This window comes from Podarcis liolepis (assembly GCF_965112155.1).
Source record: "Podarcis liolepis genome assembly, chromosome: 8".
NCBI classification, from domain to species: Eukaryota; Metazoa; Chordata; class Lepidosauria; order Squamata; family Lacertidae; genus Podarcis; species Podarcis liolepis.
This window is the reverse complement of record NC_139560.1, coordinates 83,321,218-83,346,476: the sequence shown is the minus strand read 5'-3', so window position 1 is coordinate 83,346,476 and position 25,259 is coordinate 83,321,218. Positions and strand designations below refer to the sequence as shown.

Below are 25,259 nucleotides of genomic sequence, written 5' to 3'. Positions count from 1 at the left end.
TACCTTTACTTTTACCTAGGGTTCAGTTTCCTTGGAAATATCACAATATAAATCACAATATATGGGTCATTAACCGGAAGCGTAGGTAACCTGAAGCGTATGTAACCTGAGGTACCACTGTATTGGTGTCAAGTACTATTGAGAAACTAAAATATTAGCCACAACATGGATGAGCAACAAAACTGTGGATGAGCAACAAAATTATCATGAAGTGGGAGTATAGATAAGATGATATGGCAAAGAGCAATATTGGAGAGAGCACAGCGTGTCCTTCAGGCAGTTAACACTGAATCCTGGCAGCTGACTTATATGAACATAAGCATCTTACAACTTCTTTGGCATTTATCTTCCCTTTCTTGTTCCCTTTTTTCTTTCTGGACATATAAGTGAATGTGGGAGAAACCTTACAATACCAGTCAACACAGCAATCCACCAACGAATCAGTTTTTAATTCCACAAACTTAAATGGAGATTGTCATTTGGAAAAGGAGAGAGATATTATTTATCGCTGCTTCAGCCCAAGAAGCTTTGTTTCCCAGCTGCGTTTATCTGCTCGTGGTGTGTTGAAATGTGCTCTGCTTTGAGATCCTTTTATTGTGTGCAGGCCTGAGACTGCCAGACGGAAAGGAGCCAGAAGAGGGGCAGGCAGATTCTTCGGCACTCATCGCCATCTCAGCCCTTTCCCCCCTTTCTCCCTGTGGGATCACACCGCCAGACTTCCAGGATCCCTCCCTCGGTGCCTCATCTATAATTTAAGACATGATTTACACTGTAACTCAGCCAACAGAACCCAGAGCATCTTTTACCTTGCTTAGTAGCTAATGAAGCCTCACTTTCCCTTTGTTGCTGTGGTTCTGCTCGGCTACATTGGCCACAGAGTGCCTGGCTTTTATGCAAAGACTAAGCAAAATGCCAAGAGTCTGTATTAAGGAAATACAAAGTAGGAAGACTCAAAGCAATCTTGGAGACTAAGTGGTGTCAAAGAAAAGATAAGAGTGCCCCTCCTGCCCCTCACTCTTCTGCTTCCTGATCTATTAAAGAAGCTCTCACATGTCATTTTTGCAAGGTCTCTGCATCTGCTACTGAGTGAACTACCTCCTCCTCCCCAGCCGGCCCTTTCACTAGTCTTTCCCAAACCTGGTGCTCTCTGTAGGATTGGGACTACTGCTTGCATGAGAAGTTTTTAATGTCTGATGCTGTATCGTTTTTAATATTCAGTTGGAACCCAGCCAGATGGGTGGGGTATAAATAAATTATTATTATTATTATCCAAAACACTGGGAGGCAGGGCTGGATTAACCATTAGGCAAAATAAGCCCATGTTTAGGGCATCAAAGGAAAGGGGGCATCGAATAAATGTTCCTTTGCCAGATTTACCATGGACCACATGGTGCAGATGAACAAAAACAAACATTATTTATACAAATATACAAAAATAAACATTTTCCATCTTGCTGTAGGTTTCATTAAAAAATAATTATTATTTTATGGCTTGCGGTTGTTTATGTTTTGAATTAGATATATAACAGGGCACCAAAATCTTGTAATTGGCCTCTAAATGTCTTAATCCGGCCCTGTTAGGAGGGCTCCAAATTGGGGAGGGCTGCTTTACTAACTCCAGCTACTGAGATTGCAAGGGCGTGGGGTTCCACCTTTGGAAAGGGCTATTGCTGGGGAGGGAACGGGGGAGCAATTCCCAAGGCAACTTGTTACCCCAAGATTTTGCGTCCGCCTCACCTGCCCTCTGGGCAGACTGGAGGGCTGGAGACCAGCTTCCTGCAACCTGTCGCCTGCCCGGCGGGGAGTTCTAGCCCGAACCATCTGGCCGCCTCCCGGGTACCGGAGCCCGGACGGGGAGCGCACGCCAGGGGGAGCCGCGCGCTCGTCTTGGGCGGCCTTTTCCCCACATATCCCTTCCCCTCGGCGCCCCGTATGCTGTGTCTCTCTCTCGTTCCTCCCTAAATCCAAGCCCGTTTTACTCCCTTCTCCGGTTTTCCCTTCCACAAACGAGGCAGGGAGTTTTCTCTGCGCCCCCGACGCATTTCCAGCCCGATGCCGAGCGAGGGATGCTCGCCTCCCGCAACCCAGTGGGCGCTCCCGCCAGGTGCGCGCCTCGACGGCTGCCCTTCCCACGCCTCTCCTCTCCGCCTGAAAGTGCGCGGCGGCGGCGCGCAAGTCCCTCCCCGGCGCCCCGCCCCGGCTGCGCGGACTCGCCGGGGCTCCTTTGTGTGCGCTTGGCCGCCGCGCCGGAATTTCGCCCCGCTCCCTGGCAGACGGCGAGCCGGAGAGGGAGGGAGGGAGCGGGGCCGCCGCGGCTCCTCCTCCGGCTCCTTCGCCCAGCCTCCTGCTCCGCCGACCGCCTGCCTGCCTGCCTGCCCGCCCGGCCGCCCGCGCTGCCGCCGCCGCCGCCTCCACGCGCGTCGCCGGAGCCTGGCGGGCGGCTTCCCGGCTCCTGGTCGCCGGATCCCGGAGGCGCCGCGCCCCGCGGGGGACCCTGCGCGCAGGTAAGGGCGAGGGGCGGCCGGGTGGGCGAGGGGCATCGTGCCGCGGGAGAGCGGCGGCGTCCCGCCTCGCCCGCCGGGGATGCTGCTGCTACCGGGCGGGCGGGCTGGTGACGGGGCGGGCGCCTTGCGCGGGGACAGGCGGAGGCAGCGCGCCCGGCAGCTTCTCTGCGCCGGGAAGGCAGGCAGGCAGGCGGGCAGCAGGCCGGGCCGGGCAGCGCTCCGCGGCGGGCCGACCCCGGACGGGAGCCTCTGGCTGGCTCTCCGCGTCCCTTGCGCGCCTGCCTGCGCCCGGGCGTCTCCAAAAGTTTCTTCTCTCGCGCGCTCCGCTCCGAGCTTGGCGTGCGCCCCTGTGCGCGCAGCGGAGACGTCCGAGGTGCCCGAGCTCTTGCGCGCTAGGAGGCACCGTCCCGGGAAGGGCTCCTGCGCTGCGCAACCGGTGGCGCCGCCGGGCTGCTCGGTCGCTTGCCTTGGGTGGCGGGGAGAGGGCGCCGCACCTGCCCGGCAGAAGCAGGCGACGCGGGTCCGGAGGAGGAGAGGTCCGGGCTCGGGGAGGAGAAGCCGACGGGGGCATCTTCTCCCCCTCGAGCGGAAGGTTCTAGGCTGTGTTCTGTGCAGCTCAAGTTCGACAGTCCTGGGATGCGGGGCGAGGAAACATTATTGGAACTGTTGCCCATCAGAATAGACCATCCTGGACTAGACAACCTGACCTTCTAGAAAACAGCTTGCTCAGTTTCTGTGTTCTCCGGGCTTCCAGAAAACAGTGTTTTAGGGCTGCAGCCAGTAACCCAGATGCCGAGGTGTGTTACATTGGATGATTGTCTAATCTAGAATAATGTAGGAACACGGAAAGAGAGAATCCGCAGGACACATAAGGAGGCACTTCCTCCATTTCTTCCCCTTTCATGGAAAGATGCCCAGTGGATGGCTATTGCTTGGCTTCAAGAAAGAACATCTGAATTTTGGGGCTGAAAGATTTGGCACAATCCTCTGCTACTTGAGCTCTCTGAAAAATTACTTGGTTTTTTTTAAAGGTTACATATGTGCACCCCTGCACGTCATAGCTTTGTTTTGCTTTGTTTAGAAAATGCTTTGTTTAGAAAATGCTTTGTTTAGAAAAGGCGTTATTTGTTTCCCCCTCTTAGATTAGATTGCAGCAATAAAAACCTAAAGTACTAAGTATTCATAACAGGAAAAAGCCTTTGAAATGGCAAGAAAAGTGCCTGGCAGGCAGCTCCAGAAATTATAGGTTTCGTTGGAGTGGAGCTCTTTCTGAAAGTTGGGAGGTGAGCAGGCTGGGTTACGCTTTCTTTGGATGTGCTGAGAGGGCTCTAAGCTCCCTAGCAGAGCACCTGCCTTGTATGTAAAGGGCCCTGTGAATCCGTACCATGTCTGATTCAATGATGATGAGATAGCTGGGTTAAAAAGAAATCTCTACCGGAGACCAGATAACACTTTCCTTTTGAAAGTTGACAGTATTGGGCAATGGACCAGCTGTCTGGCCGTGTGGTGGGCTTATTATGTTGTTAAACCCTAACGTGTAGTCTTCTCCTCTAAAGGAGACCCTATGAGACTCTAAAGTCCCATTGAAGCTGGTGCGCCTAAAGCAACTGTTGCCAAATAAATGCTTAAAGCTGGCAGACTTGTGCAAGGCAGTGGCGTAGTGTGGGGGGTGCAGGGGGGGGGCCTGCCGCACCGGGCGCAACATCTGGGGGGGCGCGGAAGAGACTCGAGTGCTAAAATCCACGGGTTAGGGGGCGCAAATTACCGTATTTTTGCTCTATAAGACTCACTTTTTCCCTCCTAAGAAGTAAGGGGAAACGTGTGTGCGTCTTATGGAGCGAATGCAGGCTGCTCAGCTATCCCAGAAGCCAGAACAGCAAGAGGGATCACTGTTTTCTCTGCGCAGCGATCCCTCTTGCTGTTCTGGCTTCTGGGATTCAGAATATTTTTTTTCTTGATTTCCTCCTCCAAAAACTAGGTGCGTCTTGTGATCTGGTGCGTCCTATAGAGCGAAAAATACGGTACTTGCCTTGCCCCGGGTGCTGAGAACCCACGCTACGCCACTGGTGCAAGGTTCTAAATAATAATGTAATCCTGCCCTTGCAGAATAAAGAAGAGTTGGCCAACCATATCCTTATGGACAACACTCTATCAGGACATAAAGACAACCATGCTCTCCTCCTGTTATTTCCCAACAACTGGTGTTCGGAGGCATGTTGCCTCTGATCCTGCAGGTGGCACATAGACATCATAACCACGGATTAGTAGCCCCTCGTGTACTTTTCCATCATGAATTTGCCCAGTACTTGGTCGGTGGCCATCCTCACAACGTGTGACAATGCATTCCCCAAGTAGGTGTTGTGTGGGCAGCACTTCTCTTGTCTGTCCTGAATGTCCACCCTTTTAGCTTTACTCCTTCACCCTCTGTTATATTGTATGAGAGAGAAAGACAGAGGAAAGCACTTTCTAGCTGCTTCTGCTCCTCCCCTCCCCTTTCTTGTCTTTTTGCTAAACCCCAAACCCTTCAACATTGCAAGCTTTCCTCGAAGGGCAGTTCTTTACCATGTAGATTGTACTTTCCCTCCTCTACTGGACAACATTTTGCATCTTTTGAGGATCAATGGTCCAAGGAACTCAAATTTAGGTAGAATGCTTTAACCAGCTATAAGCTCCAGAAAATCTCTGCTTGGCATTGTTATCATTTTCTGTGTGATATTTGCCATCGTGTGGGTAAAACTCTACACTGCTGATCAGGAGCGGGCAGGTGTCCCATTTTGACATGGGAAAGTGCCCCCACCACTGGTGGGGAAGTGGCGCTGCCATCAGCGCACCAATTTCCAGCGAGCTCTCGCACACGGCTCCCAAAATTGCTGCTGATGTTGGCACCATTTCTCCAGCAGTGGTGGGGGGCAGTAGGGAAAGGTGGGGTGCCCATGAGTGACCCCCAGGGCCCTTTTGGGCAGCCCTTGGCAAATTTTGGCCACCCCCCCAGTGATGGCCAAACTTGGCCCTCCAGCTCTTTTTGGACTACAACTCCCATCATCCCTAGTTAACAGGACGATTGGTCAGGGATGATGGGAATTGTAGTCAGCTGGAGGGCTGAGTCTGGCCATCACTGTCCCAAGTGCTCACAAATGATTGCAGCACTGCTTCCAACCACTGTAGGATAGAGCAGTATTCTCTTCATTGCCCCATTGCAGATCTGTAGGGAGGAGAACTCACCTAGTGATTTTGTGGTGAAGCTGAGATATTAACTTACTGGCTCTGCTTCACACACTCTCGGCCTCAACCATCAAGTTTTGACCCCATTGTAGACTGCATCACTGCCTTGTTTGAAATAATTATTTGGTCAGTTGTGGTTGGGAATGTTGACCAATCTAAATGGCATATTCTGTGGATGCTGTTTCACATCCAGTGTTGACCACTGTCTTGATGCTGGCTGAATTGCTTATCTTATTTGATGCCTACTGAACGTGAAACTGTTGAGAGCGCTCAAAACTAAACACAGCAACTCCCATTTTCAGCAGGCTTGTATTTAATACTTGTATCATGCATTCATTTATATGTAACATAGCGTGTTTATAAGGAATAATAGAAAGCAATAAAAGGTTTGTGCCATGCAAGGGAAAGAAGAATGCCGTTTCCTTGGACAAGTTAGGAAAAGAGATATATTGGCTCTTTAAAAATGTATTGCTGTTGGTTTCAGTGACCTTACTTCCAGATATTTCTGAGCTTCCCGGTTACATTTCCAGCTCCAGGGAATTATCAAGTTCTTATTTAGCTTACGATTTTAATAATGTTGCCCCATCTTTCCTCACCCGCCTCCTCCAGTGACCCTGTGTTGAGTTTTAGAAAGAATCATTGCCAGACAAGCTGGGCGATAGTTCACAGGATGAGGTAATAGTATCTTGTTTCTTAGTAACCACCCACTGAGCTCAGAAAGCAGAACAATGCAAGGTGAAGCCCACCCTCCTCCTCGCCGAGTCTGAGATTTCCAAAGTCAAAGCTCATCCTCACTGGACTGAACAAAATTGGCTGAAGCAAAAGGATGCAGGGAACTTAGTGCCACAATTAAACAGCGAAAACTTCAGCTAGTTAAAGCTCAGTCCATAATCAAAGTGTCAAATTCAAAGCTTGAAATGTAAACATATGCAGAGTTATATATTTTTCTCCAGTCCTGCACATGGAAACAAAATTAACACTGTAGGTACGCATGGGAGATTCATGTATTATAATAACATTCGTATTTAAAAACAAACTGAAGTATCAGCTCAGTAGAAGGAATTTATTTACTACCAGCAGAAGTGAAGTATATGTGCATTGGAAATTCATAACATGCATTCTGTCCCTGTTACCAGGTGCCGGTTTATTTACAATGGTGTTGTGTTCTGCTTTCTTTTCGGTATACCCCTCCGGCACCCTCTCTGTTAGCCCCTGTCACAAACTCTGTGTGTCCCTGTAATCCTGTCTCTCCATTCTCCTTCCCCTGACTTCGAGCTGTGGTTAATACTTCAAACCTGGTACATATCTTCTACACATTTATGGGTGCATCTTCCTTTGGTACTTCCGTGTGCGTGGCCTGCATTTTTTCTCCTTGAACCTGGGCCCTCTTACGATACGATAATCTTTATTGCCATTGTCCCATACAGAACAACAAAATTGGGAAAAAAAAATCTACCTAAGATATTCAAAACCAGCAAGCCTGCTATCCCAGCTATCCCAGCCTGGTTAGCCCCATAAAAACTCTGATACCCCATTTTTAAAATACAATATACTCCCATAGAGACTCCTTACACTGTGTTTAAAACCAAAATCGCATTTGGATAGAAACTGTTTCTCAGGCGGCTAGTCCTAGTCTTTATAACCCTGTACCTTCTTCCAGAAGGCAGAAGCTGAAAGAGAACTATGAGCCCACCTCAGCGGCGTAGCGTGAGTTGTCAGCACCCGGGGCAAGGCAAGTAATTTGCGCCCCCCCTAACCTGCCGCGTCAGGTGATCTGAGGCGAGTTGCCGCTGGCGCTGCCGCCCAAACGACGCCGCTTGCCCGGAGGAGGAGGGGGGCAGAGAGGCGAGGAAAATGCAACATGGCCCAGCAGCTGCAGCAGCAGCAGCGGAGGCGGGGCTGTGAGGAGGGGCTGCCTGGCGCGTCCTCCGCGGCCCTGACGCACGGGGACCGCGGCGAGCTCTGAGAGCCGCTGCCTGCCGGACGCCTTCAGCCCGGACGTGCGCACAGTTCGTCGGTTCCGCGAGACATGGGGCTCTGCTACAGCCTGCGCCCGAGGCTCTTCGGCGACTCCGGAGGCAGCGAGCGCCCCCCCCGATGTTGCGCCCGGTGCGGCCGGCTCCCCTTGCACCCCCCACGCTACGCCACTGGCCCACCTTGCTGGCCATGGATCCAGCCTTACCAAGGAGCAGGTTGGAGCAGGGGTCAGCAACCTTTTTCAGCTGTGGGCTGGTCCACCGTCCCTCAGACCATGTGGTCGGCCAGACTATATTTTATGGGGAAAAAGAACAAATTCCTATGCCCCACAAATAACCCAGAGATGCATTTTAAATAAGAGGACACATTCTACTCATGTAAAAACACGCTGATTCCCGGACCGTCCGTGGGCCAGATTGAGAAGGCGATTGGGCCGCATCCAGCCCCTGGGCCTTAGGTTGCCTACCCCTGGGTTGGAGCGAGGGAGGCATTTGGGGTCGCATCCGGTTCCCCCCACTTTAAATGTTAGAGTCTGGTTTGGCTCCTGCTTTAGTCACTGCTAAAACTCCAACAGGAGGAGACTTTGATCCTGAACCATGCAGTCATTTGATATAAATCATCTGTTTTCATTCTTTTATGTCTGAGGCTTGAGATACTAACCAGAAAAATGTTTCTTGGCACTGGGCTGTAGGTTAACTTCACATGCATTTAATGTGCATTGCTATTGATCATGAAGAACAAAGGCAGGCATTTCATACTATGTCCTGTCAATCAAGCCCAGCAGCTGAGTTTTCTGGTTGCCAATTTGCAGCTGCTTAATGGTCCAGAGACTGTAACCTTCTAGGGACCTTGTGCTTGCAAGCGGAGCTGCTTGCTTAAGCAGCGCTAGAAATTCCCCAGGCGTCTTTTGCGACTTGCCTGGGTCCAGTCGCGACTGTGGGGGGATCTCTGGATGGCCATGTTGACGACAGACATCTCCACCCGGCTGACCCCTCCAGCTTTCTTAAGCAGGTAAGCAGAAGAGTTTATTTATAGCATTCATATCCCACCTTTTTCTCCAGGGAGTACATGGTTCAGTGGGTCTCCTCTGAGTAAAACAACGCTCTTTACTTTTATCAGAATTGGAACTGTGCCTTCTGTTCTAATGTCTAAATAGCTGTCCCAGGAGTCTGCTGTTCAGTAATCACCCAGTTCAAAGTTGGAGTCAACTCTTTATTAGCAAAACCACAATCTCCACAGATTTGGTTGAGTGTCAGGCCTAATGAGCAGAGCAGCTCGTTCCCTGTGATCTTGTAGAGCTTTACACGCCGCTTGAGCCAACTGCTGCCAGGGAGGCATCGCTTCTAAAACCCACCATTGAAGGGAGAAGATGTTCCAGAGCTGGAGGCATCTGGAAGGTTCTTCCCTTCCATGGTGAGTGGTCCATTCTGAAGAGCTGAGTGCCTCTCATGGCTGCCTCTGTGCTGCCTAGTCGTCCTTCAGTTTTCTGCATGCTGAAGAATTGGCCTGTGCCACTGGGTGTCTTATCCACAAGAGGGACCGAACTCTTAGGAGTGCTGAATTTGCTTGGACTAAGCCACCACTGGAGCAAGATGCCTGCATTGCAGGATTAACAGGGTGCCTTCCAGCTCTCTAATTCTATGATTCAGTCTGTTTTTGACCCCAGAAATACCTCTTCTGCATCTCTCCTGCGTCACTTTATTTGATGGAAAGGGGGGGAAACGAGCATGGTGTTTTCACTATGCTGTTAACATTCCACCTCAGATCCATAGATGATTTAATTCAGTGACTGTTAAGCAGCATGGAGGTGGGCAGGGGTGGCAACTTGAGTAAAAATATGGTTTTTTTGGGGGGGGGGCAGGTAAGCTGCACCTCATGTACCAGTAATTGATCGCATGATGTGGTGCATGCACACCATTTCAATGGCAATGCCACCCAGACTGGCTGTGGCAACCCAAGTGAGATTCATATTTTAGCATTTTCTTTTTCCTGTCTTCTCCTTTATGTCAGATCTTTCCAGAGATCCTTTCCAATGAAAGTATTGCCTCTCACACCACAACCCCCACTGGTTACAAGTTTCTCACCAACCCTTGAAATATTCTACCTGAAGGAGTGCCTCACCCCCATCATTCAGCCCAGACACTGAGGTCCAGCTCCAAGGGCCTTCTGGCGGTTCCCTCACTGCGAGATTACAGGGAACCAGGCAGAGGGCCTTCTTGGTAGTGGCACCCACTCTGTGGCACACCCTCCCATGAGATGTCAAAGAAATAAACAACTATCTGACTTTTAGAAGACACCTGAAGGCAGCCCTGTTTAGGGAAGTTTTTAATGTTTGATGTTTTATTGCGTTGTTATTATTATTAATTATGTTGGGAACTGCCCAGAGTTCCTGAGAAAACCTAGCCAGATGGGCGTGGTATAAATAATAATATATCATCACCACCATCATGAATTGGACTGCAGTGGTCAGGGCCCAGGGCCCAACTTCATCTGCTCCATGGAAGACCATGAGTAGCCTGGAGAAGAGGAGGTTAAGGGGTGATACGATATCCATGTTCAAATATATAAAATGATGTCACATAGAGGAGGGAGAAAGGTTGTTTTCTGCTGCTCCAGAGAAGCGGACACGGAGCAATGGATCCAAACTACAAGAAAGAAGATTCCACCTAAACATTAGGAAGAACTTCCTGACAGTAAGAGCTGTTCGACAGTGGAATTTGCTGCCAAGGAGTCTGGTGGAGTCTTCTTCTTTGGAGGTCTTTAAGCAGAGGCTTGACAACCATATGTCAGGAGTGCTCTGATGGTGTTTCCTGCTTGGCAGGGGGTTGGACTCGATGGCCCTTGTGGTCTCTTCCAGCTCTATGATTCTATGATTCTAGGACCAGCTTACAGATGCCCCATGTTGGACCCCAGCAGCAACTTAGTCCTTGCTTCAGTCAGTCACTTAAGCAAGTGTGCCGTGTTGGTGAGGAGCAACAACTGCTTGCTCATCTGCGTTCCCTCTCCCTTGGCGTGGAGGATGTGGAGCTGCTGCCACAGGTGATGGCATGGTGCTGACTGCAGGGGCTATTGAGTCCTTGTTGCCGCTCAGAGAGACTCCAATGGCAGTGGAAGCTCTTCAGTCTTGTAGTGCCTGATGATCCTGATGCTAGTCCTGAACGCTAGGTCTCTGGGAAATAGTCTGCATGTTGAAGGACAACTTCTGCACGTCTCAGATGATGCCACTGCCAGAGTTTCATCTTAATAAAAGCAACAAGCATGGTATTCTACACAAGCAGAGGTGGATCAGTTATGCTAGTTTTAACAGTTTTGCTCTTTTACATTTCCCACAAAGTTCTTCAGGTATCAGGATGCCGAGTAATGATGAAACCAAGGAAATAATGAGCCGCATGCTGCTGTGATGGCCTCATCAATTGATTGAAATTATTGAATTTATTTGCTGCAGCAAAAGAGGGATCCAGTATAAAAGGATGGGCAGCTGTTTCACGTGGCAACACCCTGCTTTCCTGTATACACAAAAGCATGTACAATGTCAGGTATAAAATGCAGTTTTTTTCTTTATGGAGCAGCCACACGTTTTCCTACATGAAGGAATAACACATGACCTGGCTTTGATGCAGTGTTAGAAACTCAGATATATAAGCTAATTACCAAATGGCACCGTAAATCTAGATTACAGTCGCCACAACAGAATGTCTAGGCACCATTTTTTACTATTATTATTAGTAGTAGTAGTATTTTCATTTCTATTCTGCTTTATATTTTAAAGAAAAAAAATCTCAAGGCGGTTTACGACGCATTAAAACACCAGATAAAACAATCCAGAATAAAACAATTTCAAGCATCAAGGAAAATATTTCAGCTCCTCCTGCTTTCCCCATACTGATTTACCTCCTCAATTTATATAGCTGCCCCATAGTACTCCCAGAAGCCAGGGTGGTGTATTGGTGAGAGTGTCGGACTAGAAACTGGGAGATCAGGGTTCAAGGCCCCACTCTGTCATGACACTCACTGGGAGACCTTGGGCCAGTCACAGCCTCTTAACCTACTTCACAGGGTCGTTGTAGGGATCAACTGAGGAGAGGGTGAACCATGTACTCCCTGGAGAAAAGGGTGGGATATAAATGCAATAAATAAGATCTTCTGCTTACCTGGAGAGGCCACCAGAGATCTCCAGGTGGTTGTAATTGGACCCATGCCAGTCGCAAATTGTGCCTGACACCTGGGAAATTTTGAGCAGTGCTCTGATAATAGCTCAGAAAGAGTGATCTAGACCTTTGGCCCAATGGAGGACCAAGCAGAGGAAGAACCAGCAATGACTATGTCAGACTCTCAGTCTCCTTTGAACCTTTGCTCAGTTAACAGCACCCTTTTGAGAGAATGAATCTTCAGCCCTTTCCGGCTCAGCGCCTGATCTAGTTTCAGCTCGGACTCAGGTTCCAGCCACTACACCAGCCGTGGCTTGGTACATGATCAAAAAATGGGGATCAAAAGCATTACAGTAATTCAGCCTGGAAGTTCCCAGAACATGGATCACTGTGCTCAGGGTCTTCCTACCCATGAAAGGTCTCAACCGAAGCTCATAAGAAATGCTGTGCAACTATTTCTGGGTCAAGTGGTGAGCCTGTTCCTTCCAGGGGAGTGCCGCTCCATCCAGAACAGGTAACACACCAACTTCCTGGACCTTGGAACCACCAACATACAGTGCCCTAGTTTCTCACTATTCATCCTCAGTAGGGGTACTCGTGTTTGTGTGAGTAGAACAGGCTTAACAACATTTTGCTATATTAATTAAATCCAAATATAAGATAATGGAAGTGGTTTAGCAGAACCATTCTTCAAAATTTGCCGTACACGAAGACAACTCTGAATGCCTTTCAGAGATGACGCTTTTTCAATTAACTCTGTGTGCCATGATGAACACTCAAAATCTTCGGTGAATAATGTGTGACACACGTGACTTTGTAGCCACGATCTCTTGGATGAGTGGTTCACTGTAATGAACACGGTACTTCTAGGGAGGAGGCACATTTATCTGTCTAAACAGAAAGAGGGGCCATAACTCTTGTTGACACGTGCTGCACAAAGCAAAGTTGTGACACCAGTCAAGCAGTGGCTCAATGCCAGGATATAAATATAATCAGTGCGGAGCTATAATTTGCATTTCTCGCTCCTTGATGAGAATGCCACTCAATAAGTCCTCGTTCTTGTGAACAATGTGCCTATGATTGCAGGCTCCTTTCCTGGAATCTATGCTTCCTTATCTGTTACCATGAGACATAAGCCCTAAGGGACTTGGGCTGGGAGCCTCTTCATTGAAGAAAGGCCAGCAAACCTGTACATCCAGACAGTGCGAACTCCATACAGCTATTGTACCACTCTGTTCCATAACTGCTCAATCATACGGCACTCTCAATAACTTGAGTGTTGCCACTCTTCTCAAGTGGAGAGAGATCCACTTTGTTGTTATTTCCCATTAAAAGGTAAAGGGTAAAGGACCCCTGACAATTAAGTCCAGTCGCGTACGACTCTGGGGTTGTGGTGCTCATCTCGCTTTACTGGCCGAGGGAGCCGACGTTTGTCCTCTGACAGCTTTTCTTTTTTTTTAAAAAAATGATTTTTATTGCATTTTTTCAAACATAAAACAAGAAAAGAAAGAAAAAACAGAAAAAAGAATAAAGAAAATCATGTCCTTCCAACAACTTATTTCCACATTCCAACGAACTTCCCCACATCTCCCGCACAATGCATTCTTAACAATAAATTTATCAGCAAATTGTAACCTTGTTTTGTGTGTTTCTTTATACTTTCAATTGCAATTTAAGTTTAAATCCCTTATTGTCCATTTACTCTAAAAACATACCATATTAGCATTTTTAACATTTAAACTTGATTCTTTCAATAATGTTATCCAATTTCATAGATATTGCACTCTCATTGCTGGGGCTAGAAATTTAAATTATGCGTCATTTATAGTTCATGTAACTTATAATGTTTTTGCAAATAGTTCTTAAATTTTTTCCAATCCTCCTCCATGGCTTCTTCTCCCAGGTCTCGGATTCTGGCGGTCATTTCGGCCAACTCCATATAGTCAATCAGTTGCGTTTGCCACTCTTCCAGCGTGGGAAGATCTTGAGTCTTCCAATATTTGGCGATCAGAATTCTTGCTGCTGTAGTAGCATACATAAAAAACGTTCTATCCTTCTTTAACACCTTTTGGCTGACAATACCCAAGAGGAAGGTCTCCGGTTTTTTAGGGATGGTGTACTTAAACACCTTTTTTAACTCGTTGTAGATCATTTCCCAGAAGGCCTTCACTCTTGGGCAAGTCCACCAAAGGTGAAAGAATGTTCCTTCAGCCTCCTTGCACTTCCAACATTTGTTATCAGACAAATGGTATATCTTGGCAAGCTTGACTGGGGTCATGTACCACCTGTATACCATTTTCATAATGTTTTCTTTCAAGGCATTACATGCCGTAAATTTCATACCGGTGGTCCATAACCTTTCCCAGTCTTCAGACATGATATTGTAACCAATGTCTTGAGCCCACTTTATCATGGCTGATTTAACTGTCTCATCCTGTGTATTCCACTTAAGCAGCAAGTTATACATTCTCGATAATACCTTAGTCTTTGGTTCTAGCAACTCTGTCTCAAGTTTCGATTTTTCCACCTGGAATCCTGTTTTTTTGTCCAACTTAACAACCTCGTTAATTTGGGCATAGTGAAACCAATCCTGCACCTTATCCTTTATATCTTCAAAGCTCCGCAACCTCCAATTATCGCCAATTTTTTCTACTAATTCCCAATATTTCGGCCAGCCGACCTCCATATTGGGTTTTTTCCACGCCTTGGCCTCCACTGGTGATAGCCACCTCGGAGTCTTACTTTCAAGTAAGTCTTTGTATTTCATCCAGACCATAAAAATTGCTTTCCTGACAATATGGTTTTTAAACATTCCATGTGTTTTTACCTTGCCGTACCACAGATACGCATGCCATCCTAACGAGTTGTTAAAACCTTCCAGGTCTAGGACATCTGTGTTTTCTAGTAAAATCCAATCTTTCAACCAGCAGAAGGCTGCCGCCTCATAGTATAACCTTAAATCTGGCAGGGCAAACCCCCCTCTTTCTTTTGCATCAGTTAGTATTTTAAACTTTATTCGGGGCTTTTTGCCCTGCCAGATAAACTTTGAAATATCCTTCTGCCACTTTCCAAAACATTCCACTCTGTCCACGACCTGCAAGGCTTGAAATAAAAACAACATTTTTGGCAAGACATTCATCTTAACAGCGGCAATTCGGCCCAGCAAGGAAAGTTTCAGTCTCGACCACGTTTCCAGATCTTTCTTAACTTCTAACCAACATTTCTCATAGTTATCCTTAAACAAGTTCAAATTTTTAGGCGTCAAGTGTATCCCCAGGTATTTCACTTTCTTAACCACAGTTAGTTCTGTTTCCTTCTGAAACCCCTCTATTTCTAAAGGCGTCAAGTTTTTCCCCAGAACTTTAGTCTTTTGTTTGTTCAACTTGAATCCTGCCACCCGACCAAATTCTTGTATCAGTTCCAAAACTCTCTTTGTACTAGATTCTGGCTCCTGTACTGTTATTACTAAGTCATCTGCAAATGCTTTCAGTTTGTATTGTTTCACTCCGACCGTGATCCCCTGTATCTGCCGGTCCCTCCTAATCATATTCAGCAAAACCTCCAGGACTGATATAAATAATAGGGGGGATAGGGGGCACCCCTGGCGTGTTCCTTTTTCAATATGGAACTCCTCTGTCACCACATTGTTCACTATCAACTTAGCTTTTTGTTCTGAATAAATTGCTTCTATACCATTTTCAAACCCCCGTCCCACTCCCATCCCTTCCAAGTTCTTCTTCATAAACTTCCAAGAAATGTTGTCAAAGGCCTTCTCAGCATCAATAAAAATTAACACTGCTTTAGTGTTAATATTTGTTTGTAGGAGTTCTAAGATGTCAATAATATTCCTAGTATTGTCGAACAAATGCCTACCAGGAAGAAAGCCTGCTTGGTCCTTATGAATTACTTCATTTAAAACCTTTTTCAATCGACTTGCCAAAATGTCTGCAAATATTTTGTAATCCACATTTAGGAGTGAGATGGGACGGTAGTTCCTAAGTTGAGTCTTTTCAGTTTCCACCTTGGGTATCAATGTGATGAAAGCTTCTTTCCACGTTTCCGGTGCCCTTCCTCCCCCCATAATCTGATTACAAACCTCCATTAATGGTAGAGTCAAATAGTCTTTTAATGTCTTATAGTATTTGGAGGTAAGCCCATCCGGGCCTGGAGATTTGCCCAGCTGCATATTCTGAATGGCATCCTCTATTTCTTGTTGTGTTATTTTACAGTTCAGGATTGAACTCTTCTCCTGAGATAGTTCTGTTAGACCGTTGAGTTTCAAGAATCGTTCCATCTCAGACACTTCCTCAGGCCCTTGTGTATACAACTTTTTGAAGTATTTCTGGAAACACTTTCTAATTTCACCTGGTTTCTGAATATTTTTCCCTTCCACCTCTAGATTGGTAACGTAGTTGTCCTCTGACAGCTTTTCCAGGTCATGTGGCCAGCATGACTAAGCTGCTTCTGGCAAAACCAGAGCAGTGTACGGAAACGCCGTTCACCTTCTCGCTGGAGCAGTACCTATTGATCTACTTGCACTTTGACGTGCTTTCGAACTGCTAGGTTGGCAGGAGCAGGGACCGAACAACGGGAGATCACCCCGTCATGGGGATTCGAACCACCGATCGGCAAGCCCAGAGGCTCAGTGGTTTACACCACAGAGCCACCCGCGCCCTGCGTTCACATTAACTGCAATTGACTCTCCCATGGGTGGGAAAATAGTTCTTTTTTGGGGGGGGGGATGAGTTTGGGGGAACAAAAGGCAGAAAGGGAAATAGTTAAATAACACTCCTCCCTACCATTCTCTTGCTCTTGCAACCTTGAGGATGTTTTTCATTTTAAAAAAATTGTGAACAGTTTCCTTTTGTAAAAAAGAGCAAAACACCCTCCGTTGTACGAAAGGAATCGTACAAGGGAGCGCCATGTGTAGTTTGGCCCTGAGTTGAAATGTTAACGAGGTTCCTCCACCCTCCCTTGAAACCCATTTAAAAGTTATTTCATAAAGATTGTTTAACTAATTGGCTTAACAGACAACATCTGATCCTGATAAATGGGCCATTGGCAGGTGACAGAACTATTACTGCTGCACAACATAAAATGGTTTTATAACCCCTTAATTGGCAGGCCTTTTAATTTAGGCTGCGCTGGTATTTCTCCCCATATCTTCCTGTGCGCTATGGGGTGTGTGCTCATGGGGTGTGGTGATGCTGCCTCCATAGAGCTAAAGATTGAAGGTGTGAGGTGGGGCTGCAGATCTGTAGACTTGGGGCAAGAGCCGTTGCAACTACATTAGGCATTGGGTCAAAGAAGTAGAACTCAGTTTAGTTGAGGGTCACTGCAGCATGCCTTAGAACAGGCAACCCCAAACTCGGCCCTCCAGATGTTTTGGGACTACAACTCCCATGATCCCTAGCTAGCAGGACCAGTGGTCAGGGATGATGGGAATTGTAGTCCCAAAACATCTGGCGGGCCGAGTTGGGGGATGCCTGCCTTAGAAAGTAAGAATAAAGATATAATTCTGTGCACCAATCCTTAGAAGAAGAAGAAGAAGAAGAGTTTGGATTTGATATCCCGCCTTTCACTCCCCTTCAGGAGTCTCAAAGCGGCTAACATTCTCCTTTCCCTTCCTCCCCCACAACAAACACTCTGTGAGGTGAGTGGGGCTGAGAGACTTCAAAGAAGTGTGACTGGCCCAAGGTCACCCAGCAGCTGCATGTGGAGGAGCGGAGACGCGAACCCGGTTACCCAGATTACGTGACTACCGCTCTTAACCACTACACCACACTTAGATTGGGAAGTAAGCACCACTGAATTTAGTGGTACTTGCTTCTTGGAAAACATACTAAGGTTTGGGCTCCACAGGATGGCATTTCTGACCCCTTCCTGTTGCAGCTGCTTGGAAGGGAGGCAAGCAGTGGTCCTTGTATGGGATTTCAAATCTTTGCAGTTCTGTGCCGAAGTTGAATGGACTTGTTTCGATTTCACCCTATTTGGGGCTTATTTGATCTCTGCTTTGACTGGGTAATGGCTTATTTCATTTTTATTGTTTTATAATACACATAACTCCTTGAAATTTGCACTCACATCTATTGTAACATGACCATTTTTATTCCATACCTCCCATGTGTACAGTGTTCCTGTCTTCCTTTTTTTCTTAACATGCACATGATTAGTCAATTTAGCCACCGTTGGTACATTTCTGTCCTCTCCTTTCATAGTTGCCATAAAAAAAACTTTTGCCCTTGTGAAAATGATACATGAAATAATATTCCTATGCTTTAGCTTATTTTTTTCCATAACTGACAGCAAAAACAACAATGGGTCCATTTTTAAATTAAAATTAAATCAAAACCAATAATCCAATAATTTTTGAGAGCTTGCAAGTCCAAAACTTTGACTCTACTGGACGTGGCTTGTACGCTATGTCCATGTTAGTTTGACTGCTTCTTGTATCAATGCTTGGTGCAGCTTCTAGAACGTGCTTTGGGGAACCCCTAAACCTCTCAGGGGTTTGTCTCACCTGTGCTTTCTGGACTTGCCACTGCTGACCCGCCTTGCTATACTTCCTTGGCGCCATTCACACACCTGCTCCCAGAGAGTGGAATTCAAATCAGCATTGCTTGCAGCAGACCCACTAAGTCAGGTCAGGTCATTTAAGTGGGTCTGCTCCCAAGTAAATCTTCGTTGAATACCACCCAGTGTTCCAGTTGTTTCTTCCTCTCTCTGGTTAGTGGAGCTCCATAAGGCTAAACGGCCTTATTGTGTAGAGACCAGAGCGCACGGCATTCAGGGAGGCATTTATTATGATAGATGGCTGTGTAAATTGTTGAACAGGGAAAGGAAAACAAAGGGAGATGTCGACAAGGCTTAATTATAACCATTTAGTTCCTCCAGTGTTTGAAGAAGCTCCTAATATTTCTGAAGATCTGTGATGTGTTCCTGCTAGGTGCTGCAGAAGACCATGGGGTTAAAAGGCATTCTGACCTTTGTATGGACTTTCTCAGGGACGCGGGTGGTGCTGTGGGTTAAACCACAGAGCCTAGGGCTTGCCGATCAGAAGGTCGGCGGTTCGAATCCCCACGATGGGGTGAGCTCCCGTTGCTCGGTCCCTGCTCCTGCCAACCTAGCAATTCAAAAGCATGTCAAAGTGCAAGTAGATAAATAGGTACCGCTCTGGCGGGAAGGTAAACAGCGTTTCCGTGCGCTGCTCTGGTTCGCCAGAAGCGGCTCAGTCATGCTGGCCACATGACCCGGAAGCTGTACGCCGGCTCCCTCGGCCAGTAAAGCGAGATGAGCGCCGCAACCCCAGAGTCGGCCACGACTGGACCTAATGGTCGGGGGTCCTATGGACTTTCTCAGTGACCACGACTTACATTACATTTGCTGTGTCCCAACTAATGGACCTATTTATGCCAAAGTGACTGACGATGTGGACGTCATGTATGGGCAAGATCCACCTAATGTACTCCATCAGTGGAAGACCTGCCCAAGGGGGCTTCTTCCCTCTCCTCTCCTCACCCCTCGCCCAAATTGGCTCTGGCAGGGAAGAGTGCACCAAGGAGGGGGCTCTTTCCATGTAGCAAGCTGATGTGTGTGCGCAGACAAAATGTTCCATCTTCTGTGATTAGTTTGGATGGACCTTCTTTTTTTAAAAAGAGGTTTTGAATTGTATGATAAAGTTATGCTTTGCTGGGACTTAAATTTTTATAAACTTAGCTTGCTTCTGCTCATCGTCAGTTACACTGGTTTCACGCTGTTCAGCCCGATGTGTCTGATATCTTAGGAGGAGGCTGGAAAAGCTAAGCTGCTTGCAGGCACAAATATAGCAAGCCCGTAACTTCTGCCAAAATCTTCTACCACTGTTAAGAATCAGAAATTCTGGTGATGATGATGATGATGATGATGATAATAATTCATTATTTACACCCTGCCCATCTGGCTGGGTTTTCCCAGCCACTCTGGGCAGCTCCCAACAGAATAATAATAATAATAATAATAATAATGCGAAAAACATCAAACATTAAAAATGTCCGTAAACAGGGTTGCCTTCAGATGTGTTTGAAAAGGATAGTTGTTTATTTCCTTGGCATCTGATGGGAGGGTGTTCCACAGGGCAGACGCCACTACCGAGAAGGCCCTCTGCCTGTTTCCCTGTAACCTCACTTCTTAACAGCGAGGGAACCGCCAGAAGGCCCTCACCGCTGGACCTCACTGTGCTGGCTGAACAATGGGGGTGGAGACGCTCCTTCAGGTATACTGGGCCGAGGCCGTATATTTGGTTGGCCAACTTTTGTTTGTAATGCCCTAGTTTGGTTTATACTGGTGTGACCCAAAACACATGGAAGTTAAGCCCATTTATTCAATATTAGGGAGCACTCCGGCAAGTGAGAAAGGTCTGTTGAGTTTGCACCCTTTCAGACCCCGAACTGGTGTGGAACAAATGCACCTGTGACTGTTACTTCATTTTGCAGCTGTCGCCTCCTTTTGCAGCATTTGGGAGTGTTTTCGAGCTATTCTCAACAAACCTGAAATGGTGACAAGAGAGAGGCCTTTGCAGTGGTGGTTATTCGCTTATGGAATTCTCTCCCCAAAGAGACTTGCCCTGGCACTGCCATCTGTTCCGTGCCGGGAAAATGGCCTTTGGGTGACTTCTGACATCTGGTCTGCTGCTGCTGCTATCTGATCAGTCTTAAAGGTTATCATGTTGTCACTGTTTTGCCTTACTTAAGGATTACAATTCTGCACCTTGCCTCTTTGAGGAGGGCAGCGTTATTACCTGAACAAGGTATTACAGAAACTTAAAACAAACAAACACCTGGTGGTCTTTGGAATAAAGCATTGTAACGTGGTTTTAAATGTTTTTGTTTTTTCCCCTGGGCGAAACCAAATTAGTAGTTGGTGTAATTAACGCATAGTAAATCATCTCCACGCCAGGAAAAAAAAAACGTAGTTTTTATTCCCCAGGAAACCAATTCCATGTCTTACTGTTCATGTGTTCAAAAATAGCTTCCCTGTTCGCTCAAGATGCTTGTGCAATGTTTTGCGAAGGGCACTTCAATTCCAGCATAGAAGTGTCTCGTAGACTTGTGGAGCGGGGGACCGGGGAGGACTTTTTCGACTTGATGGACTAAATTTGACACTTGGGTGAGATTGGTGCTGTTCGCCTTCGAAAACCCCTTTCGCTCCAACCTTAAAAGGGAAGTGGGCGGAGGCTTGCAAAGTCCCTGAGACTGGGAACATAAAGGGAATCTCCTCCCTCGGTTGCCTCCGTTGAGTCATCCCACTGGGAACAGGTATGCACAGCCAAGGCAGTCCGTGTCCACTGATGAAGGCTGATGGGTGGGTTCGCATGGTGCTGGGAAAATGGCCTGATGGGCCAAAAAGGACCTCTCTGGCACCATGAGCTAGAAAGGCAATGGGGACAGGCACCTGGTTAGCTACCCAATATTCTGATGAGCATTGGGTAGCTAACCAGGTGCCCGTCCCCATTGCTTTTCTAGCTCAATATTCGCTACCCAATATTCTGATGAGCGGGACGCGGGTGGCGCTGTGGGTTAAACCACAGAGCCTAGGACTTGCCATTGCTCTGTCCCAGCTCCTGCCAACCTAGCAGTTCAAAAGCACATCAAAGTGCAAGTAGATAAATAGGTACCGCTCCGGCGGGAAGGTAAACGGCGTTTCCGTGCGCTGCTCTGGTTCGCCAGAAGCGGCTTAGTCATGCTGGCCACATGACCCGGAAGCTGTATGCCGGCTCCCTTGGCCAATAAAGCGAGATGAGCACCGCAACCCCAGAGTCGTCCGTGACTGGACCTTACTTATTCTGTACCCAGCTGTCCCCACTGGTTGCCACTCTCTCACCTGTCCTGCTGCACTCTGCGCTCCCCTGTTGCCGCTCCCACCCTCTTGCACTGCCTGTCTGTCTCCACTGCCATTGGACGCTGCTCAGTGTCTAAGCAAGTGGCTTAAATGCCTCACATAAACAAAAGTCTCTTGCCTATTCTGCCGCACTTCCAACAAACTGAACATTAGTTTTGCTCCCTTGTGAATTATTTACCCTCTGGGCAGAATCCTAAGTGGGGCTTCCTTCAGTGAGGCAACATTAGAAAAGTTCTGCCTTGTCTTGTGTCCAGAACATGTGTGTTTTTGTGCTACTTGCACTCTTATTTTCGGAGGGAATTGGTTCTTCCTGCAGGGGACTGCAAACTGTCACTCTCCCTATGCACAGTCATCCTGCTTTTCGTCTGCTACGTGCAATATCCCAGTTTTCTTGTGTCGGAGGCAAAAAGAGTGGGTTGTAAGTTATGTGATATGTGAAATAATAAGCAGTTTGGTTTTTTTTAAGAAAGAAAATGTAGCATGCTTTTATTGTTTTTGTTTATTTTAAAAATATAGCATGCTTAAAAAATATAGTCAGGACATTTTGCATGTATTTGGAAAGACTCTTTTTGTTTTTGTCTTAAACTTTTTTTTATCAGTAAAACTGTTAAATAGAACTGAATGTTGACATGAAGGGTAAAGGGGAAAGTGAAGTTGCATTTGGAGAAAATGGAGTTTTCCTCCAAATAAGTTGGGTAAACAACACCACTTCCATTTTCCCCCTCCTGAAAAAGCTGTGATCTTATCTCTATAATTGAAAATAATCCTCCAAAGGCACTTTTTAACTAGAGTTACACAATCGCCTTTTAAATCAACTGTTATCTTCCACTGAATTTCACCGCAAATGCTACTGCTTGCACTTAGGACTTGTAGAACAAGCCAGGCCCAGCGACCGAAACAGGTAAAATCCTTATGCTAGTCATAGCGCCTCTTCCCAGTCCTGGAGTGTAGACAAATAGTTTTGCCGGTGTTGCCGTTATACGTTGAATTTATGTCAGCATATCTTAATTGCTAGTTCTTGCCAGGCAGAAACACACAGAACTCTTCAGTCTGATATTGATTTTTTGTGTGCTTTGTAAGATTTTAGTTAGAAAGGCAGTACTGAGTCCTAGAACATCCAAAAGTTCTATTGGTTTATTTGACTCTGATATAACTTGTGAATGTTCATCCACGTCCCAAACACTTTGCGTTCCCTGGAAATACCGTATTTTTCTGTGTATAAGACTACACCTATTTATTTTAATCCATAATTAAGAAATTAAGTTGTTTAGCTTTTTGGGGGGCTTGGGGGAGGTCACTTCCGCCAATCGCTCACCCGCCTGCCTGCCACTGCCGATCGCTTGCCACAGCCACTGCCGATCTCACACCTTGCCGCAGCCGCCCATTGTCTGCCCGCCTTGCCACAGCTGCCAATTGCCTGCCCGATTGCTGCAGCCACAGCCAATCGCCAGCAGGCCTTGCTGCAGCCACCAATCACCCGCCCAATCGCCACTGCCAATCTCCTGCTTGCTGCTGCCGTGAATCGCACATCCCCCCCCCCTGCATTCACTATCCATTTATAAGATGACACCCAATTTTTGCCTTTTTTTATTAAGGCAAAAAGCATCGTCTTATACACGAAAAAATATGGTAGTTTGTTAGGGTGGCATTCACACAAGGAGCTGATGATTTCCATGAATATTTCTACTCCATGCCGTGTCCACTCTCTCTCCCGCCATGGTTTCTTCCTGAAACTGGTGCAGCCAATCAGCAAAAGACAAAGGAAGAACTGATTTGTCCTGCTCCTCCATTTGTACAATCTCTCTTCCTCCCTCCATGGTTTCTGCCCAAAATTGCTGCTGCCAACCAGCAAAACACAAACAAGTGTGGAAGTGGGCAAACTGGCTGTTCAGATATTTGAATCAGCCAGACTGGATTCACTTAACATGCAGCGATTGCTATGTGTTGCTGTTAGAATCACTTGCTTCTCTTCTGTTTTTCTTTTTGGTAAAATACCGTATTTTTCGCCCTATAGGACGCACCTTTTCCCCTCCAAAAATGAAGGGGAAATCTGGGTGCGTCCTATGGGGCGAATGCAGGCTTTTGCTGAAGCTTGGAGAGCGAGAGGGGTCGGTGCGCACCGACCCCTCTCGCTCTCCAGGCTTCAGGAACACATCCGCAGCCTAGGCAGCCCTACGGGAGGTCCCGCAGGGATGTCTAGGCTGCGGATAGCAGCCTGCTTCCCGGAGCGTCGGGCGCCCTGAAAGCAGAGTGCCCGGCGCTTCGGGAACACATCCGCAGCCTAGGCAGCCCTGCGGGACCTCCTGCAGGGATGTCTAGGCTGCGGATAGCAGCCTGCCGCCTGGCGCGAGAGGCGCCCTGAAGCAGAGCGCCCCCTGCGCCAGGCAGACATCCGCAGTGTGGGGAGCCTTGCAGGCAGCCCTGAAGCAGCACGCCCCTCGCGCCGGGCAGACATGGGCCAGCCCCACAAGCTCGGGGGACAGCAGGGAGGCGCAGCGCCGCCATCCCGCTGTTCCTCGACCTGGTTCGGTTTCCCCAACCTGCTTTGGGGGGGGGGAATAAAGGAAATTTTTTTCCCCTTTATTTCCCCCCAAAAAAACTAGGTGCGTCCTGTGGGACGGAGCGTCCTATGGGACGAAAAATACAGTAATAGAAGTGATCCCATAAATAGTGGCTGTCTGGCAATGAAGGTGTGAAGCCAAGGCGGTTCCTACTTCTAGAGTAGGCCCACTGTAATTAATGAACATAACAGGTTATTTTTCAGATTTTGGAATTCCATTGCATTCTGTTTCTATTGCACGCTGTGCTGAGTTTTGTCCTCTGTCGCCTGTGTCGCTGAGAACTCTTGCGCTCTCAGTCATTTGTTCTCAATACCCAGAGATGTAGTAAAATTTCCAAAGGTAGCATTCTAACCATGTTATCTTGGTATGACTGCTGCAGAGTGCAGATCTGGCTGCCTTGGACTGTGGTAAAAATGAATGATTGTCAAGGCATGTTCTTTAGCCATTCATGAAACTGTAGAACAGAGGCCTTCTGTTTTATGATACTGGCGGATAGGCTCACATTCTCGGTGATGGTTGCATCTATTGCAATCGCCTGTTGGAATGAAAAGTGGGGAAACCTATTGGGTACTTTATTCAGGATGAAGTCTTCTCCCCAGGACCTAATTTTGAAAAGAAAAAGCTTACCTTGGCTTCATGGGGAGTGCTACTTCCTGATTTTCTGAGCTGAGGTGCTCAAAAGAAGAGATGCCTGCAATGTTGTTTACATGTGCTTGAGAGGAACATGTGTTTGGGATGGAGGGACATGCATGATATTACCCCAATTTCAGTGATTGTAGGATGCAGAGACCTGGCCATGGGGGACGCGTACATTTCCGAGCACAATTCAAAGTGTTGGTGTTGACCTTTAAAGCGGCCTTGGCCCTTATACCTGAAGGAGCGTCTCCACCCCCTTCGTTCTGCCCGGACACTGAGGTCCAGCACCAAGGGCCTTCTGGCAGTTCCCTCACTGCGAGACGTCAAGTTACAGG

The 25,259-nt window shown here is 47.4% G+C and overlaps 1 protein-coding gene across 8 annotated transcripts in view; it reads left to right on the top strand.

The window, feature by feature from the left end:
- The first annotated feature begins 2,156 nt into the window (after nt 1-2,156).
- The window catches only part of ENOX1 (ecto-NOX disulfide-thiol exchanger 1), a 279,910-nt gene continuing 256,807 nt past the window's right edge, over nt 2,157-25,259 (top strand). For 3 of the 8 annotated variants that reach the window (XM_083519376.1, XM_083519379.1, XM_083519377.1), the window contains exon 1: nt 2,405-2,504. The gene's annotated coding sequence lies outside the window, so the exon portion shown is untranslated. Of the gene's footprint in view, nt 2,505-25,259 lie in introns of all 8 variants that reach the window. The other 5 variants (XM_083519375.1, XM_083519381.1, XM_083519380.1 and 2 more) reach the window with 5 other exon arrangements.